The sequence below is a fragment of the Capricornis sumatraensis genome, chromosome 6 (genome assembly GCF_032405125.1).
Source record: "Capricornis sumatraensis isolate serow.1 chromosome 6, serow.2, whole genome shotgun sequence".
Taxonomy (NCBI): Eukaryota; Metazoa; Chordata; class Mammalia; order Artiodactyla; family Bovidae; genus Capricornis; species Capricornis sumatraensis.
The window spans coordinates 28279145-28293899 of NC_091074.1; the positions used below are offsets into that span (position 1 = coordinate 28279145).

The window sequence follows — 14755 nt, forward strand, 5'->3', positions numbered from 1 at the left end:
ATTTAAGGCAGGCGGAGAAGGGGATGACAGAGGATGAGATGGTTGGATGGCATCACCGACTCGATGGACATTGAGTTTGAACAATCTCTGGGAGTTGGTGATGGACTGGGAAGCCTGGCATTTTGCAGTCCATGTGGTCGCAAAGAGTCAGACATGACTGAACAACTGAACTGAACTGGAACCCAACCCACAGTATCCTCGAGATATTCCTTGGACAAGAAAACTAGTCCTAAGCCACAACCAAGATTACAATATATTCTTCACAGATGACTCTAAAATACCTTCACTGAGAAAGCACAAGGAATATGTTTCAGAAGATGTGTAACTGTGAAAGTCCATCTCTTCAAAACAACTCACTCCTTCACATTATCACATATATATTTTTTTCCCTGAATGCCAATTACAGGATTTTCCAAAGTATGTTTTCCAAAGTATGTATCACTTGTTCAACAGGATGTTTATAAACTTTTCTTGATAAGGGACACCAGTTTAAAATGAGGGAATGATTGAACCATTTCCTAATTAATTAACTTTCTTTCAATGCTGGACTTCTCAAAGTTTTTCATATAGTATTTTATACTGTGTTGATCCACAGTGGGGAGGACATAATACTCAGCATTTCAAAACTTATTTGACTGTGGAAGCCCTTCTTTTTCATGGAATACCTTTGACTACTACTTTAAGGAGTGTGTATAACAATTTTATGGGCTTGGGATTAAGATTATTAGCATAGAAAGTCACTGGCTGTTTTTCCAAAGACCAACATCACCGGCCACTTGACTCTGTGGGAAATGTACAGCAGGATAAAAGCCTATTGTGTCAGTGACTGCAAAGTTATCCCTACCTTTCTGCACCAGCACTCTCCATCCCAGTCAGTCACATTAGCAGGCTCTCTATCAGTCAGGTAATCACAGCATATTCATATAATCACAGATATTCATACTGGCCACTCATAGCAACATGCTCCCCTGAAAATGTACCCCAGATGTGAAAAGTAACATCCTTTTCCATTTTTATAATGGCTTCTCTTATGTTTGCTTGCAACATACTATTACTGTGCTGAAAGAGTGTTACTTATGCCCTATAAATCTTCCTGCCTTCTCTCAGTAGTTACCTTTCGCATAACAACCAGAAAACTTTTGCCAAGTTCTGAAAAAAGATGCTGTCATAGATTCGCTTTAAAAAAAAAAAAAGTCTAGTCTGGGGTTACTTTTTTGTTTCCTGTTTATTTTACAAACAAAAGAGTGAAAGTTGAAATATCACCTGTTCTGAAAAAAGATTTTGTTCTTATCGGATGTGTGTGATAGTCATTCGCTTGGGAAATAGAACCATCACTGAGGTGACTGACACTTTTTTATAAAGACACTTTTCATTTGTCAGTTTGTACTCAGTTTTTATTTTTATGATGCCTCCATTTAATGACCACTATACCTTCATGCTGGAGAAGGCAATGGCAACCCACTCCAGTACTCTTGCCTGGCAAATCCCATGGACGGAGGAGCCTGGTAACCTGCAGTCCATGGGGTTGCTAAGAGTTGGATACGACTGAGTGACTTCACTTTCACTTTTCACTTTCATGCATTGAAGAAGGAAATGGCAACCCACTTCAGTGTTCTTGCCTGGAGAATCCCAGGGACAGGGGAGCCTGGTTGGCTGCCATCTATGGGGTCGCACAGAGTCGGACACGACTGAAGTAACTTAGCAGCAGCATACCTTCATGAAAGAGATATTGCTTAGAACTTTGAGTTTACACTCCCAGTTTATCCTCACATCATCCCATACAAAAGTTATTATTAGCCTAAGTCTCAGAGAAAATAAGTTTATCATTGAAAGTCCCAGTTATTAAGTGATGACCTGATATTTGAAACTGTACCTGTCTGATCTGAAAGATCCCAATCTTCTCAGGATACCAAGCAGATATATACATCATTGTTTCTAATAACCCCTCAGTAAATGCTGCTTTACTGAGGGGTTGTTAGAAACATGCTATCACATGTTATCATAACATTTGATAAGAAATGGAAGGATTTTTCCCATTCCAGCCAGAGTTACCCTTCCTCACATCTTCTACCAAAAAACAGAGGATTTAAGCTTCTGTGAAACTGGGCCTGAACTGATGGACAAAGAGAATGAAACAAGAACAGAATGTCCCCAGGAAGAACAGAGATGGAGCAACATCCACCTTAGATCTTAGAGACTGCATTCAGCTTATTTTAGAGCTATACTACCTTTTATAATAATACTTATGAAACGATCTTTCTGTAAGTGTAGCACAGTGTGTCCCCATAAAAGCATCCAAGTTTTCACATGAAGACTCCTACCAACAAAGTTAATAAATCTTGGCTGTGAAGTGAAATGCAAGAGAATTATTATGTAAGAAGTGTCCCTTTATCAGCAAATGTGCTGACTAGTCAGGTTGCACGGTATCAGTGTATAATCAGGCACAAGTGAAAGGTCATGAGAGATAGAACAGCAGCAAGGCCACTATGGCATCAGCTTGCTAAATGATTTTCTGTTTAAAAAAAACAACAACACTCCTATCAAATATCTTGGCTACATGATACCTTAATCCATTTCTCTGCTTCACTTGATCCATCATGTCTTGGCCATAGTACATATTTTTAGACAACCTATGATTCTGAGAATAATTGAACATTAATACCTGAATATTTGAGGCTCCCTATAAAAGAGATTGACTTGTTTCTGTTAATCAGAACAAAAGAAGATGTAAACAGAAATTAGCATTTAAGTACCTAGTGTGCCAAGAGCTCTGCAGCATTTTGATCACGTTATTGTATTAATCCTTACAGTGTTATGAAATAGGTGTTCTACAAACGAGAATTACTAATGAAGTGATGCCCATGTGCCCTAAATCACTCAACCAGATGAAGTTCAGCCAGGGTTCAATCTGAGCTCTGCTGGCTGCGAAGACTGTACTCATTCCACTCCTCATTCTGTATCCCTTGGGTTATTTTCACTGGCCCGATCATCCTGTAGAATCAGAGAATGCTTTAAGAGCCAGCAGAGACCACAGAGATTTCCTTGATAACCATCTCCCTGTTTACACGCAAGAAATTTTAAACCCTCAGCAGATTTATAATATAATCCAAATAAAGGCTTCTTGGTGCCGTTGTGCTCAGTCGCTCAGCCGTGTCCGACTCTTTTCCATCCCATGGACTGTAGCCCAGACAGTTCCTCTGACCATGGGGATTCTCCAGGCCAGAATACTGAAGTGGGTTGCCACATCCTCCTCCAGGGGATCTTCCCACCCCAGGGATCAAACCCAGGTCTCCCAAATTGAAGGTGGATTCTTTACCATCTGAGCCACCAGGGAACTTTCTTGGTGTTAAAATGGGAAATTAAACAACCTCTCAATTCATATACATTTTGTATTTTTACTATTTCCCACTATATCCTTGCTATCTTTTTAAATGATGGTTAAAACCAAGTTCACCACATTTCACAAATCCAAAACTGTTCATATTACAGTACAGAATCTCAAGTCAAAGCCATTTATCTTTTGGTTTATGCATTTGTTTTTAATATATTTGTAGTAAAATATTCATGTTTTATAAAATAATTGAAGTGAAAAGTATTTGTGTGAAAATAGCTAAGATTATTATTATATGCATAAGAGCCTATCCAAGGTCATAGGGAATGGACCAAGGTATCCAATGGTCTTCCCTCTGTCTAAACTTGACCCCACCCTGACATCTTGGGCATCTTTCAAAATCCTTCAGGATAGTGTGCATAATTTCATTATTCTACTTATTGAACATTGCAATTTATTTTCTTTATATGCTTACTCTCACTGTTAGAATATACACAGTGAGTACATTTTATTTATCCTTGTACACTCAGATATGCTTGAAATGAATTGAATTATATCGGATTGGCCTGCCTTGAGTGGAACTGTACTGAATTTATTTAAATTTAATTGGCATTTGTTACTATCTGATTAATCTGGTTATATCATTAACATCACAAGTCTTGCTGAATTAGTAAACAACTTTTAAGTGTTTAGAACTACTTTTTACTGAGAAGACAGTTTGTTGACTTCTTTTTTGCAATGTCAGAAACACATGAATGAAAAAAAAGGATGAGAGGGACCCAGCACAGAGGGTCCACATACTGCTGTAAGTTGGCTTACTCAGGTAAGAATGTAAGGTTTTCTTCACGCTTTGGCCTGACACTCTAGCTAGGTTATGATAAGCACTAGAAGCACAGGGAGGCACAAAGCCAGAAAATTAGACATGCTACACATCTAAATATAGCACAAGAGAGAAAATCTAAGGTTCCAGAGAAAGCATTGTGGAGGAATTCTTCACTTTGGTCTCTCCCTGGGTAAACTGCCAAACATTGTTGTCAAACATCTTCATGAAATCATTCTAAAACCAGTTTTAATATATGTTAATAATTTTTGTTTCAAAATATAATACTTTAAAAATATATATTTGATGGGTAACGTCTGTAAGTTTTTCAGCTAAACCACAGGCAAGTTTTATAAGTTTCTGATGGTAATAAGGGTCAGACTACATGGCAAGAGGTACTCATCCTACATAGACGTAATGCAGATACCTCGTGAAGAGGCACCAGAGTGCATAAAGAAATGGAATAGTAAGTAGAGAGGGACCATGTAATTAGACAAAAATAAATCCAGAATCTGAATGTTTACGGTATAGAGATGGTGATGAAGAAGATCTCCTTTATATGGCTATAGACAAGGAAATCCATTTCTAGAATATTTAAGCCTAGAAAGGCAAATTCATGGCTTTCCTTTATCAGTATTACTATGAGGCTAATGGAGGATTAATAGGTGTGGTGGAGATAAGCACCTTGTAAATGATAAAGGAGTAAACTTCCAGCACCATGGATCATATATCATTTTAAATTTATATATCTGGGGGCTTCCCTGCTGGCTCAGTGATAAAGAATTCACCTGTCAATGCAGAAGACTTCAGTTCAATCCCTGATCCAGGAAGATCCCATAATGCCACAGAGCAACTATGAGCCACAACCACTGAGCCGGTGCTCTGGAGACTGTGAGCTGCAACTACTGAGCCCATGTGCCGCATTTATTGAGGCCTGTGTGCCCGAGAGCCCCTGCCCCACAACAACAGAAGCCACCACAATGAGAGGCCTGTGCACTTTAGTTAGAGAGTAGCTGCTGCTCACCACAACTAGAAAAAGCCCGACAACAATGGAGACCCAGCACAGCCAAAAATAAATAAATTATTTAAAAACAAAATGAATTTATATATCATAGATGGATAGATGAAATTTTATTTCAAATCTGGGAGTTGGCTAAGTCATGGAGATGTCTCAGTAAGTGTTGATATAAGACTAGAATGACTAAGTTGTAGTTTATAAAATGTAAGAATTTCAGAGACATATATATTTAAGGTTTCCTGAGATGTACATAGTGCCTAGACATACTTAATCAAAAACATACTCTTTGAATATAAACTTTGAATTTATTAATTACTGAACAGTCTTGATACAGAGCTACCGCATTCTTTAAATATTTTTTTTTCTATTGCAATCACTTCTATGTCTTTAATTTGACTGTGGGAACCATGCAATTACAAAGATGAGGATGCAAAGTTCCTGATGTTAGTACAAGTTATTTTCAGAGTCAAATTCGAGGAGAGAATAGATCTCTTTAATTTTATTCTGCAGTCTCAACTTTAAAGTGATATACATGCCACACTTACTCAGTGCTTTTATTCAGAAAATAAAAAAAGGAAGTGAGCAAATATCTCTGACATTCCCTAATCCTAAAAAAAATAAAAAATTGTTTCAGTCCCTGCAGCATATCTGTTAAGAAGAAAAATATAAAAGTCCAGTCCATAAGGTTTAATGATTTAATTTTTGAGGAAAAAGAAGAATAAAATATTGTGATTCTGACTCTATCAAAACATGCAACTATAAGTTCAAAGTTGTCTAAATTAAGAAATAAAACTTGTTTTGTTGGGAGGCAGGATTATAGCAAGGGCTGAGGGAGTGGGACTTGCGATACAGATTTGGGGAGATACCTGCACAGAGGTGATAGTTGAAGTCATGAGTGACGATGAAAACTCCAAGGGTGAGATCTGACAGAAATGGCCTTTGATTCTCAGACCAAGGAAGGGTGAGAAGCGAAGCACACAGATTTCATAATGAAATACTGTAGCTGCTATTTTTCACAATGGCAGGGGGCAGAGAAGGAGCTTCATTAGGCAGCTGATTTCCTCTTTATCCCTATTGAGTCAGAATGATGGGCTGATTCCCATGCTGATGATTGTCCTTACAGAGTTTTCCAGTCAAAGAAAGTGTGCACCAAACTCAGACACACAGAGAAATGCTGCCATGACTTGGAGAGAAGGATAATAATAAGCTACCTGCTAGAAGACTAGTGTCTGAGACAAACCATACTACAAGACAACTCTGTTTTCTCTAATTCTTTCTTGCCATATGGCTAATATGCAGAATATTCTCTCTTATAGAATCACCAAGGCTTTTCAAAATAATGGCCAGATGTTTCAATATTTTTGATTTTGTCTTTTTTCACTCAAGAATCTTCCCTTGAACTTGACCAAGAAAATCAACAGACTTAACAGAGCTTTTATGTTTTGTTAAAACAGAAGTATCAGTGTATTTCTCTGATTTTTCTATAAATATATACCTATATGCATGCTCACTCCCTTCTTTCCAGACTACCTTTGCCCACTTCTAATGAACATTGAGCCAAATATCATGACTTTTGTAACCATTTACCATTTTCAGCATCCATTCATCCATTCAATAAATACTTTTGTGCCCAGCCCTGGCTGCACAGAAGCATCACCTGGGGAGCTTCCAGGTCCTCAACACTCAGGCACATCCCAGTAACATTAGACCTTCTGGGGTGGGGTTCAAGCACTAGCATTTTTAAAGATCCTCAGCTGAGGCTACGGTGAGAAAACTGAAGCCCTGAGACTTGCACAAGGTCGCAGAGCCAGGACGTAGTAGAGGCCTGGAGAGACGCCACTCCAAGACCTCTCCCTGTAGCTCCATTCAAGCCTTCGATGGGATACTCCTCAGCTCTGTCTCTCTGATCCACAGCTTCCATCCTGACCATGATCACAGCCCCCACCTCGGCACCCTCCCTGCACCTCACAATCTCCTTGCTCCGGCTGACAGCCCCTGTGAGCTCCATGCTGACAGGTAGTAGAGTTGGCCCAGGGAGCTTCCTGAAGCCCCACACTAAATATAAATAAAAATTAAATAAAAACTTTTGTGACTCAGTATTGCTAGGTCCATGGAAAAAAAAAAGAAAAGACAGACAGTGCCCCCTGCCCTCATGAAGTTCATTCTGGAGTTTCAGGAAATACATCTTTCTCCTAATAACAACAACAAAAAAAGAACAAAAAACAAAAAAGGAAGGGGTAGAAATAAAGCAAACTTTATTGTTTTTCTATGTCAGAAGAAAACATTATTTAAAATTTTGCTGCTACTTCAGATTTTGTTTCCTTTAGCAGCAACATGTGATTCTGTTTCTCTAATTCTCTAGTCCTCTAATCCAGATGTCTAATAACTGAGTGGACATATGTCAACATAACTCTGAAAAATACAGGCAGGTTACCCTATAATAGATTATATTCAAAACAGCATTAGAAACATTAATCTACTCCTTCTTCCAACAAGTATTCTGACTGTCTTTTATGCTGCAGGCATTCTTCTAGTTCTAGAGATTCAGTAGTGAATAGTACCCCATGGTCTTAAAGCATAGAGCTTGGTGTCTGAGCTCAGAAGCCAGTCAACGCCCCGTGGCAAAGACTGTGTTGAGGAGACTGACAGAACAAGTACAAACGGTACCCTCCCTAAGTGACATCACTTTTATCCTCTCCCTTTTTTCCCCGTATATCCAGATATAATACAGAGAGTCATAGAATCCTAGAATTGAGAAGTATGTTAATTTTTCTAGATCATCTATTCTAATGCCTTTTATCTACAGATGTGTGAATGAGTACCATAAGCTTTAATTAACATCCAAACATTACTTAGCAGGTAAGGACAATGACAAGATATTAGAAAAATATTCCTTATGTATATTTAAACATATATGTGCTAAGGGAACACACAAAGATCGTGTTGGTTCAAGAACAAGTGGAGGAAGCCGCCTTCACTTCCTTAAAAACTATTTTCTGCATTTTTTTCCCAATAATAAACTTTCTACCTTACTGTTCATAAGATTTCTCATTTATCACTAAATCCCCCTTTAAACTCTTAGACTAGGAAAACATTGAAAACCTGCAAATTTTTTTTTTATCTCTTGATGTCCCTTCCATAAATTAACTAAGATAATTCATTTTCTCCCACATTCCTCATAATCCAGAAAATGAGAATTAAATGTAATTTTTAAAGTTCAGTAAAAAACTCTTTGACTTTCTCATTTATGATTGCCTGTTTTTGATTCTCTGAAAAATACAAGGCAAACTTCTAAAACAGACAAGTTAATGCTATAGTCTAGCTATATTTAAAATAATTCAATCATATTCATTAATACAAAGACAGTGGGAAGCCCCCACATTTAGTCTCAAACAACATGAGGTCATGAGCATATAAGGGAATCATGTACTACTGGTCATTAATCTTAATTTCAGAAATTACATTTGAAGATTTAATTCTCTCTTCCTATGTCTAGACAGGCAACAAGGAATAATCTTTTCAGCCTTAATTGCATTTACTCCTATGACTTCATAAAAAGGACAATTCTAGTTGCTATTTGCAAAAGAAAAAAAAAAGATTATATATAATCCTCATTATTACATTACAGTTGTTTGTAACCTCAATAGCTGGGCCTCCATGGGACACATAAAAGAAATACAAAACAAATACAAGTGATATCCTCAATAAATCTATTCCACTTAAAAATCATAGTATTCATCAAGAAACTGTTGATCATTTGCTCTGATTACGAAGGAATGCAATGCAGTTTGCCCTCGAGCACCTTTAGTTAGTCAGTTCAGTCGCTCAGTCGTGTCCAACTCTTTGCGACCCTGTGAATTGCAGCACGCCAGGCCTCCCTGTCCATCACCAACTCCCGGAGTTCACTCAAACTCACAGCCATCGAGTCAGTGATGCCATCTAGACATCTCATCCTCTTTTGTCCCCTTCTCCTCCTGCCCCCAATCCCTTCCAGCATCAGGGTCTTTTCCAATGAGTCAACTCTTCGCAAGAGGTGGCCAAAGTAATGGCATTTCAGCTTTAGCATCATTCCTTCCAAAGAAATCCCAGGGCTGATCTCCTTCAGAATGGACTGGTTGGATCTCCTTGCAGTCCAAGGGACTCTCCAGAGTCTTCTCCAACACCACTAAAAGCATCAATTCTTCGGTGCTCAGCCTTCTTCACAGTCCAACTCTCACATGCATACATGACCACAGGAAAAACCATAGCCTTGACTAGATGGACCTTAGTTGGCAGAGTAATGTCTCTGCTTTTCAATATGCTATCTAGTTTGGTCATAACTTTCCTTCCAAGGAGTAAGTGTCTTTTAATTTCATAGCTGCAAACACCATCTGCAGTGATTTTGGAGCCCCAAAAAATGAAGTCTGACACTGTTTCTACTGTTCCCCCATCTATTTCCCATGGAGTGATGGGACCAGATGCCATGATCTTCGTTTTCTGAATGTTGAGCTTTAAGCCAACTTTTTCACTCTCCTCTTTCACTTTCATCAAGAGGCTGTTTAGTTCCTCTTCCCTTTCTGCCATAAGGGTGGTATCAGCTGCATATCTGAGCTTATTGATATTTCTCCTGGCAATCTTGATTCCAGCTTGTGCTTCTTCCAGCCAGTGTTTCTCATGATGTACTCTGCATAGAAGTTAAATAAGCAGGGTGACAACATACAGCCTTAACATACTCCTTCTCCTATTTGGAACCAGTCTGTTGTTTCATGCCCAGTTCTAACTGTGGCTTCCTGACCTGCATACAGATTTCTCAAGAGGCAGGTCAGGTGGTCTGGTATTCCCATCTCTTTCAGAATTTTCCAGTTTATTGTGATCCACACAGTCAAAGCCTTTGGCACAGTCAATAAAGCAGAAATAGATGTTTTTCTGGAACTCTCTTGCTTTTTCCATGAGCCAGCGGATGTTGGCAATTTGATCTCTGGTTCCTCTGCCTTTTCTAAAACCAGCTTGAACATCTGGAACTTCACAGTTCACATATTGCTGAAGCCTGGCTTGGAGGATTTTGGGCATTACTTTACTAGCATGTGAGATGAGTGCAATTGTGCAGTAGTTTGAGTATTCTTTGGCATTGCCTTTCTTTGGGATTGGAATGAAAACTGACCTTTTCCAGTCCTGTGGCCTACTGCTGAGTTTTCCAAATTTGCTGGCATATTGAGTGCAGCACTTTCACAGCATCATCTTTCAGGACTTGAAATAGCTCAACTGGAATTCCATCACCCCCACTAGCTTTGTTTGTAGTGAAGCTTTCTAAGGCCCACTTGACTTCACATTCCAGGATGTCTGGCTTTAGGTGAGTGATCATACTATCATGATTATCTGGGTCATGAAGATCTTTTCTTTAGAGTTCTTCTGTGTATTCTTGCCACCTCTTCTTAATATCTTCTGCTTCTGTTAGGTCCATACCATTTCTGTCCTTTATCGAGCCCATCTTTGCATGAAATGTTCCCTTGGTATCTTTAATTTTCTTGAAGAGATCTCTAGTGTTTCCCATTCTGTTGTTTTCCTCTATTTCTTTGCATTAACCACTGAGGAAGGCTTTCTTATCTCTTCTTGCTATTCTTTGGAACCCTGCATTAAAATGGGGATATCTTTCCTTTCTCCTTTGCTTTTCACCTCTCTTCTTTTCACAGCTATTTGCAAGGCCTCCCCAGACAGCCATTTTGCTCTTTTGCATTTCTCTTCCATGGGGATGGTCTTGATCCCTGTCTTCTGTACAATGTCACGAACCTCTGTCCATAGTTCACTCTATCTATCAGATTGAGGCCCTTAAATCTATTTCTCACTTCCACTTTATAATCATAAGGGATTTGATTTAGGTCATACCTGAATGGTCTAGTGGTTTTCCTACTTTCTTCAATTTAAGTCTGAATTTGGTAATAAGGAGTCCATGATCTGAGCCACAGTCATCTCCCAGTCTTGTTTTTGCTGACTGTATAGAGCTTCTCCATCTTTGGCTGCAAAGAATAGAATCAATCTGATTTCAGTTTTGACCATCTGGTGATGTCCATGTGTAGAGTCTTCTCTTGTGTTGTTGGAAGAGGTGTTTGCTATGAGCAGTGTGTTCTCTTGGCAAAACTCTATTAGCCTTTGCCCTGCTTCATTCTGCATTCCAAGGTCAAATTTGCCTGTTACTCCAGGTGTTTCTTGACTTCCTAATTTGCATTCCAGTCCAATATAAGGAAAAGGACATCTTTTTTGGGTGTTACTTCTAAAAAGTCTTGTAGGTCTTCATAGAACCGTTCAACTTCAGCTTCCTCAGTGTTACTGGTTGGGGCATAGACTTGGATTACTGTGATATTGAATGGTTTGCCTTGGAGACGAACAGAGATCATTCTGTCATTTTTGAGATCATATCCAAGTATGGCATTTTGGACTCTTTTGTTCACCATGATGGCTACTCCATTTCTTCTAAGAGATTCCCGCCCACAGTAGTAGATATAATGGTCATCTGAGTTAAATTCACCCATTCCAGTCCATTTTAGTTCACTAATTCCTAGAATGTCGATGTTCACTTTTTCCATCTCCTGTTTGACCACTTCCAATTTGCCTTGATTCAGGGACCTGACATTCCAGGTTCCTATGCAATATTGCTTTTTACAGCATCAGACCTTGCTTCCATCACCAGTCACATCCACACGTGGGTATTTTTGCTTTGGCTCCGTCCCTTCATTCTTTCTGGAGTTATTTCTCCACTTATCTCCAGTAGCATATTGGGCACCTACCGACCTGAGGAGTTCCTCTTTCAGTATCTTATCATTTTGCCTTTTCATACTGTTCATGGGGTTCTCAAGGCAAGAATACTGAAGTGGTTTGCCATTTCCTTCTCCAGTGGACCACATTCTGTCAGACCTCTCCACCATGACCCGCCCGTCTTGGGTGGCTCTGCGGGCATGGCATGGCTTTGTTTCATTGAGTTAGACAAGGCTGTGGTCCTAGTGTGATTCTATTTAAAGATGGAAGAGGTAGTACTTTGCTAGGGCTTCCATAACATAATATCATGAACTATATGGCTTAAACAATAGAAATTTATTTCCTCACAGCTCTGGAGGCTAGAAGTCTAAGAACAAGATATCCACAGATTAGGTTTTTCTTGAGGCCTCACAGTCCTCTCCTCAGCTTGCAGGGGGCAAGCCAACCTCTCTGCATCTTCACAGAGTCTCTCTTCGGTGCACATGCATCCCTCGTGTCTCTCCATATACCCAAACATCCCCTTCTTATAAGGATACCAGTCAGACTGTACTAAGACCCACCCTAAAGACATCATTTAGCTGTTAAGACATCAACATATGAACAATACAAGGTATTGTATTAATATATAAGTGCAAAAAGCGTATTAGAGCAACATTAGAGTTACTCAAAAGAAGATATTGGAGGGTACACTTTTAAGGCTCTATAACAGGGAACAGAGCAATTGGAAAGAAGGGAAATGGCACTTCTTGGTTACCCATTATGTGACAGCTACTTACTTTTTTCCAGGTATGCATTTTGTTTTAATAAATAAAGCGTATTCATGGCATAGATCTTAAATCACACAACAAACAAACATTTACAGGCCAAAACAGGTAACAGTGAAGCAGCTATTGCTAGAAGGAATGTGGCCTCACATGCAACTGAAGCCCGAAGAGCAAAGACCTGACTCCAGAGCCCAGCATATACTGGCCCTTCTAGGCTAGACACTGGACCAGAGAACAGGAGACTCAGAGACATTCATGCACCCACCATCTGACCCCTTGCCTTCTTACTGCAGAGCCAGCAGGAAGCTGAAATCTCAGATATGCTAGAGGAAGGTTTCCTAACCATATTAAGTGAAACTCTCCCATTGTTACCAATCATCCAGGGGTGTTACCTACAGAAGAGTTGTTGTTCAGTCACTCAGTTGTGTCTCCTCTTTTGCAACCCATGAACTGTAGCCTGCCAGGGTCCTCTATCCATGGAATTCTCCAGGAAAGAATACTGGAGTGGGTTGACATTTCCTTCTATCCACTGATAAATACAGATATGAGAACAGCAAAGAGGAAATTACAGAGGTCATCTTGTTTCTTCAAATGTCAGAAGCATCCATGTCACAGCAGTAGATAGACACTACCTCCTGTAGGCATAGTCCAAACACTTCCTGTTGGCATTTGCACCAAACAAGGTTCCCTATACTTCTGGCATCATCTGCTAGACAATGAGGTCCAGCCAGCTTTTGAGGATATTGGAAACATTGATTTTGCAGTCCCCACTATAGATTGCAACCCTGCCAGCTATTTCCTCAGGCAGGTAGGCCTTCGGATCATTTTAGACATTAACATCTCTTTTGGTGGTGATTTTGTACACAGACATTGCTTTTGCACTGCTGCCTTCACCAGTGGGAAATCTTGGGGGGTTTTTTGTTTTGTTTTGTTTTTTCAAAAATGACCATTCAGGGCTCCAACAACCGGTACAGGCCAAGGAGGATCAGGCCATTCAGCAGCAGTTGGCACCTGGCTCTATCTTTTACCATTCTGCTGAGTCTCTGTCTTTAGATTTATGACAAGATCATCCATCTTTCAGTCTGACGGTTTTGAGCCTCACTTGACCCATCAGACTGGACATCTGAATTTTCTTATTCTGCTCAATCTGCTTTTCTTTCTTCTCATAATATTCCATAATCTTCATTCTTTACGCTTGCACAAGCTGATATTTCTCAATGTTGAACTCTTCTTTTGCTTTCCTGTCTATTCTGCTTCCTCCTTGACTTTGTCAATAAAAGTCATCATGTACTTAATCAGCTTCTGCATGTTTGCATCACTGACAGAACAGATGCTGATGAGCAACCAGGAGAGGAAAGCTGCCACTTCAGGCCTCCTCTGTTTTGTTGTGCTATATGCTAGCATGTGTAAAGCCCATGGAAATTACAATCCAACCAGTTATCCCCATTTTATAAATGAGGAAATTGAGGCTCCAAGAAATGAAAAGATTTCTCTACTAATGCAGTTAGAATGGTGGGCCCATGTTAAGAATTTAGGTGTATCATCAATGCTTATCTGCTTGCCACCAGTATGAGTTCAACCCTGGTGTTAGTCCTGGTTCTGCTACTCACTAATTTTTCTTGGACATTTCACCTCAAATGGAATCCACCTTTCTAATCAATAAAATAACTGGTGTCGTCCCCTACTGTTTTCATAATTTATTATACTGCAAAAGTATGATAGCCCATTACATGCACATTGGAAATTAGAAACAAAATGGAAAAAGCTAAATGCAATATTGCTGTTGTTGTTGTTCAATCACTAGGTTGTGTCCCACTCTTTTGGACACCATGGAATATACATACCAGGCTCTTCTGTCCTTCACAGTCTCCCAGAGTTTGCTCAAATTTATGTTCACTGGGTTGGTGATAATAGCTAAACATCTCATCCTCTGCCACCCTCTTCTCCTTTTGCCTTCAATTTTGTTCAGCATCAGAGTCTTTCCCAATGAGTTGTCTCTTCACAACAGGTACCCAAAGTATTAGAGCTTCAGCTTCAGCGTCAGTCCTTCCAGTGAATGTTCAGTGCTGATTTCTTTCAGGATTGACTGGTTT

The 14755-nt window shown here is 39.5% G+C and overlaps 1 pseudogene; it reads right to left on the reverse strand.

Annotated features, from left to right (window-relative positions):
• Positions 1–13290: 13290 nt before the first annotated feature.
• Positions 13291–14066, reverse strand: LOC138081278 (V-type proton ATPase subunit E 1 pseudogene; annotated as a pseudogene).
• Positions 14067–14755: the final 689 nt, after the last annotated feature.